We start from the raw sequence: 6,531 nt of genomic DNA, 5'->3' as shown, positions 1-6,531 counted from the left end.
TAACCTACAACTAGTTGTCCACAGTTAGATGTACAGAAATAAATCGATAAATATTATCTTAAATCAATCCACGACCCTGTGTATACGTATCTCAGTATTGATCACAACTCAAACTATATATATTTTGGAATCAACCTCAACCCTGTATAGCTAACTCCAACATTCACATATAGAGTGTCTATGGTTGTTCCGAAATATATATAGATGTGTCGACATGATAGGTCGAAACATTGTATACGTGTCTATGGTATCTCAAGATTACATAATATACAATACAAGTTGATTAAGTTATGGTTGGAATAGATTTGTTACCAATTTTCACGTAGCTAAAATGAGAAAAATTATCCAATCTTGTTTTACCCATAACTTCTTCATTTTAAATCCGTTTTGAGTGAATCAAATTGCTATGGTTTCATATTGAACTATATTTTATGAATCTAAACAGAAAAAGTATAGGTTTATAGTAGGAAAAATAAGTTACAAGTCATTTTTTTAAAGGTAGTCATTTCAGTCGAAAGAACGACGTCTAGATGACCATTTTAGAAAACATACTTCCACTTTGAGTTTAACCATAATTTTTGGATATAGTTTCATGTTCATAATAAAAATCATTTTCTCAGAATAACAACTTTTAAATCAAAGTTTATCATAGTTTTTAATTAACTAACCCAAAATAGCCCGCGGTGTTACTACGACGGCGTAAATCCGGTTTTACGGTGTTTTTTCGTGTTTCCAGGTTTTAAATCATTAAGTTAGCATATCATATAGATATAGAACATGTGTTTAGTTGATTTTAAAAGTCAATTTAGAAGGATTAACTTTTGTTTGCGAACAAGTTTAGAATTAACTAAACTATGTTCTAGTGATTACAAGTTTAAACCTTCGAATAAGATAGCTTTATATGTATGAATCGAATGATGTTATGAACATCATTACTACCTTAAGTTCCTTGGATAAACCTACTGGAAAAGAGAAAAATGGATCTAGCTTCAACGGATCCTTGGATGGCTCGAAGTTCTTGAAGCAGAATCATGACACGAAAACAAGTTCAAGTAAGATCATCACTTGAAATAAGATTGTTATAGTTATAGAAATTGAACCAAAGTTTGAATATGATTATTACCTTTTATTAGAATGATAACCTACTGTAAGAAATAAAGATTTCTTGAGGTTGGATGAACACCTTACAAGATTGGAAGTGAGCTAGCAAACTTGAAAGTATTCTTGATTTTATGTAACTAGAACTTGTAGAATATATGAAGAACACTTAGAACTTGAAGATAGAACTTGAGAGAGATCAATTAGATGAAGAAAATTGAAGAATGAAAGTGTTTGTAGGTGTTTTTGGTCGTTGGTGTATGGTTTAGATATAAAGGATATGTAATTTTGTTTTCATGTAAATAAGTCATGAATGATTACTCATATTTTTGTAATTTTATGAGATATTTCATGCTAGTTGCCAAATGATGGTTCCCACATGTGTTAGGTGACTCACATGGGCTGCTAATAGCTGATCATTGGAGTGTATATACTAATAGTACATACATCTAAAAGCTGTGTATTGTACGAGTACGAATACGGGTGCATACGAGTAGAATTGTTGATGAAACTGAACGAGGATGTAATTGTAAGCATTTTTATTAAGTAGAAGTATTTTGATAAGTGTATTGAAGTCTTTCAAAAGTGTATAAATACATATTAAAACACTACATGTATATACATTTTAACTGAGTCATTAAGTCATCGTTAGTCGTTACATGTAAGTGTTGTTTTGAAACCTTTAGGTTAACGATCTTGTTAAATGTTGTTAACCCAATGTTTATAATATCAAATGAGATTTTAAATTATTATATTATCATGATATTATCATGTATGAATATCTCTTAATATGATATATATACATTAAATGTCTTTACAACGATAATCGTTACTTATATGTCTAGTTTAAAAATCATTAAGTTAGTAGTCTTGTTTTTACATACGTAGTTCATTGTTAATATACTTAATGATATGTTTACTTATCATAGTATCATGTTAACTATATATATATATCCATATATATGTCATCATATAGTTTTTACAAGTTTTAACGTTCGTGAATCACCGGTCAACTTGGGTGGTTAATTGTCTATATGAAACATATTTCAATTAATCAAGTCTTAATAAGTTTGATTTCTTAACATGTTGGAAACATTTAATCATGTATATATATAAACATGGAAAAGTTTGGGTCACTACAATCTTATTGCGAGGTGATGGTGGCCGGTGATGGTGGCCTAGTTCAAAGGAGAAGAAATAGTAAATGGGTTTAGATGATGTTGGAATTGGGTTACAAAACAGGAACATATAATTATGGATTCATGGTGATGAGGTAATGTAGTGATGTGGTGGCTTCGGTGGTGTTTGAGGTGGTGTTTGTGGTACGCATATAACATGAAAAATGAAATGTGCAATAATTGAAAAGGAATCAGTAAGCCATCGGGTTTTTGTCAATACTCAGTCGACATCCATCTTTTACGGATATTATCTCGTGCTTCGTTGTTAATCAATGGCGGATAAAAATGTTCAGAAAAATCCCATATTTTTAAATTAACTATATTTATTTATTTTGGTCATTATGGTATAAAATTCGATCCTTAATTTGTTAAATAAAAATTAAATCAACTGTCCCTCTCAATTCTGGGGTAAAATATAAAAAGTTCTAAAATGTAACAAACAAATCCTAAATACATTTTTAATAACTCTATAATTTATAGAACTCATTTTCGGATCACCGTTTATTTTAAAATCACATAAGTTCCTTTTTAACTTGTTTACTATTAATTGAATTACAATTGAACGTTACCATTGTTTACTAAATAACTTCGAAACCCTATATATATATATATATATATATATATATATATATATATATATATATATATATTATCTACTTTATATATAGATATATAGATTACTAATTATTATATATTATTATTATTTTACATAATTAATTCTAACAATTACAATATATAATATTTCATATTATTATATATATAAATGTATGCATATCTATTTACAAATAATTGTTCGTGAATCGTCGAGACTGGTCGAAGGGTAATTACATATATGAAAACAGTTCAAAATTTTTGAGACTCAACATAACAAACTTTTCTTATCGTGTCGAAATCATATTAAAATTAAGTTTAAATTTGGTCGGAAATTTCCGGGTCGTCACAGTACCTACCCGTTAAAGAAATTTCGTCCCGAAATTTGATTAGGATGGTTATAACAGACAATAAGTATGTTTTCACGATGCATATGAGTTGATAAAATAGAATTTTATTACCATAGAGTAATATGGATAAAATGCTTCGATTACTCAAAGCGTATGAGTGAAGCTATCACAAAAGACTGAAATGAGATAATAAAGATTTGTGTTAACCTCTGACGTAGTCACAATTGATTTTCCTGAATTTAAGGGACTTTAGAGGAAATCTTTGTAATCAGATTTGGTTCTTCAGTAATTAAGGAAATTAGGATCTTCTTTGGTTAAATGCGATGATCAGTCTTGATTATTCCGTCTGATATTTCACTATAAATCCACCCTCTTCATTTCCTTTATATTATGGAGTTTCATCCTTTTGTTTTCTCTTCCCGACTTTAAGTCAAGCGAATATTGGTCTAGAATTCGTAAGTATGGAGTTTCAAATGAACATGACTAATGTTTTAAGATATAAATTGTAATAGCACGATCTTGATTAGTTAAATTACTAGAATTCAAGAGATAAGATAGAACTATCAGGGAGATATGTTCTCGATATGTTTGGAGATTTGGTAGAATGTAAGAGTCGTGTAACATGGCACATGATGACGGTATGGTCTATGAATCATCATGTTTCATTAGAAACTCGACATGACTTACTGTAATATAATCACGTTGATCAAGTGTCATTATATTATACTAACTCATGCTTCAATTCCCAACACTACTTCAAAAACACTCAGATTTTAAATTCGAATTTTTCAGAATTTAGAAACTAAAATAGTTTTCTTTCTGATGTATCACTGATATCGCGAAGAGAAATATGATTTCAGATAAGAATAATTATGAAGATATCTTCAGAAATGTCGAGGATATTTATAATGAAAGATTTGATGATATCTTAGAATTTCTAATATCGAAGAATGATGAAGAAGATTTGTCCGTAAAAGTGTAGAATCTGGAGCAAGATATTCGTTAATGACTTCAGCAGATACTGATTCATTTGGATTCTTTGAAGGCAGGTTTAGTCTTTGTGATTTGTCCACAGCCTCCTTCATGGTTTGCTCAATTCGTTTTTTAGTACCAAATTTTTTTTTGAGCTTTTCTGTCACGACCCTACTTTTTTCGTTATCTTTTACCGTTAATTATTTAACGACCGTTAATTGTTATTCGTACCACGTCATTTCTATGACCTATATTATTATTTTAGTAATAATATATTAATTATTATGTGTTAAATGAATATTTGTATTCATATTTTAAATTGTACGTTTATACGAATCGTGGATTTCTATCCGGCGAATCTTTTCGGTTTTCAAATCAACGGTCAAACTTTTGAGATTTTTAAATCCAAATTATTTTAAATATGATATTTTGATGTCATATGATTATATATAGTGTTTATATATTTTATTCGTCGCGTATTTGTTATCTTTCCGAAAAATCAATCGCGTAATGACGTTTTCGTGTTTCGGGCTTTGTTCGGGCATTCGGGCTAAGAGATTTTAGTCTATACTTCAAGGTGGCCCACAAGTGGAGCCCACCCTATCATTTTCGGCCGAATCCCTTAATGGGGGAGGGGGTTTTGTGTTAATTCTTGAATTTTGGAGATTACATGTGCTAATTTGATCAAAACTCTTTTCATTTAACCTAAACACAATTTTATTTCACTCCCTCTTCCTCCCTTCCTCCTTTTGGCCATCCCATCACCATCAACATGGTCATCATCATCTTCAATCAATTCAAGCTTGGAATTTAGGTCTTTCAGCATCAACGGATTTCTCTCGTTCTTCTCTACGCGTTCATATTAATCAATTCTTGATTAGGGTATAAACCCTAACCCTAGCTTTTTAATTTTTCACATATTTTACTGATTTTATATGTTATATTAGTTGTATGATGATCATATGTTATTGCATTGTTGATGGTATGCGTAGAATTACTCGAATACATATGTTTTCGGTTTGATATAATTGGGACAGCAGCTAATTCGTGTCTTTATGTTATTGTGACTGTTATAAAAGTTAAAATAAAGTATCTAGATGAGTTCCTCTTATCAAGACATTAATTTTAGACTCCGGATTCATGTCGTTTCGATTCCCGGAGCCCTAGATTCGATCAAAATGGTATTTTGTTGAAATTGAAATGTGATATTGTTATGAACCAAGTTTGGTCCGACTTTGTGACCATATTTAGTGACTTTAGGGTGTGTTAGTGAGTTAGGATCAATGGTGGGACGAACTTTCATGTTCGGGTCATCTAAATCCTAGCCACGAATCACCCGTTATGGCTAAAACACGATTTTGATTGAATTGAAGTTCCAAGTGGTGGCATGGCTGATCACCACGACTTGTGGACTGTTCTTGGGGTGTTCTTGAATGTACCAAAGTGTCGGGTGGTTTGATTAGGCAGAGATATATGTAAGGCTCGCCGAAAACCGACACCCGGGGCTCAAGATACGATCCGATGAACTTTTGATTTAAAACTTATGATTAATTATTAAACTTATGATAAATAATGAATTTCATTATCATTTAATTACTTATGATAAAAAAAGTAATTATTATTATTTAAGACTTATGATATATATTTATTATATCATATAATTATTACTTATGATTTAATTAACATTTTAATTAAACTTATGATTAATAATGCTTTTATTATTAATGGAAAATACTTATGATAAGTATTAAAATTATATTATAAGATTATTATTATAAGACTTATAATAAATATTAATTAATTATTTAATTATTATAAGGCTTAGTTATTATTTAATTATAATTTAATTATTAAATACTTATGATTTAATAATTATAATTAGAAACTTATGATATGATTAATAATTCATTATTAATTAATAATACTTATGATATGATTTAAAATTTATTATTAATTAATAATACTTAAATTATGACTAATATTTAATTAATTAATTAAATACTTATGTTATATTAATTATATCATTTAAACTTATATTAACTTTAATAATTTATTTTAATTTAATTAAACTTATGTTATGACATAATTAGACATATTTACCTTTCATTAACATCATAACTACATTATTATTATAACTTACACTTTTAAATTAATGTTGACTATGTTTGACCAAGGGTGACTTTTGAGTTGACTTTCGGTTGACTTTGACTTTCAGTTGACTTTTGTTGACTTTCTAATTAAGGAAACTTTCCTAACTTATAAACTTTCCTAAAATAGCAACTTTCTAAATTTGGAAACTTTCCAAAAATAGAAACTTTTCAAAAATGGAAACTTTCCAAAAA

Source organism: Rutidosis leptorrhynchoides, chromosome 2 (genome assembly GCF_046630445.1).
Source record: "Rutidosis leptorrhynchoides isolate AG116_Rl617_1_P2 chromosome 2, CSIRO_AGI_Rlap_v1, whole genome shotgun sequence".
NCBI classification, from domain to species: Eukaryota; Viridiplantae; Streptophyta; class Magnoliopsida; order Asterales; family Asteraceae; genus Rutidosis; species Rutidosis leptorrhynchoides.
The sequence above is the reverse complement of the archived record's forward strand: the minus strand, read 5'-3'. Positions refer to the sequence as shown.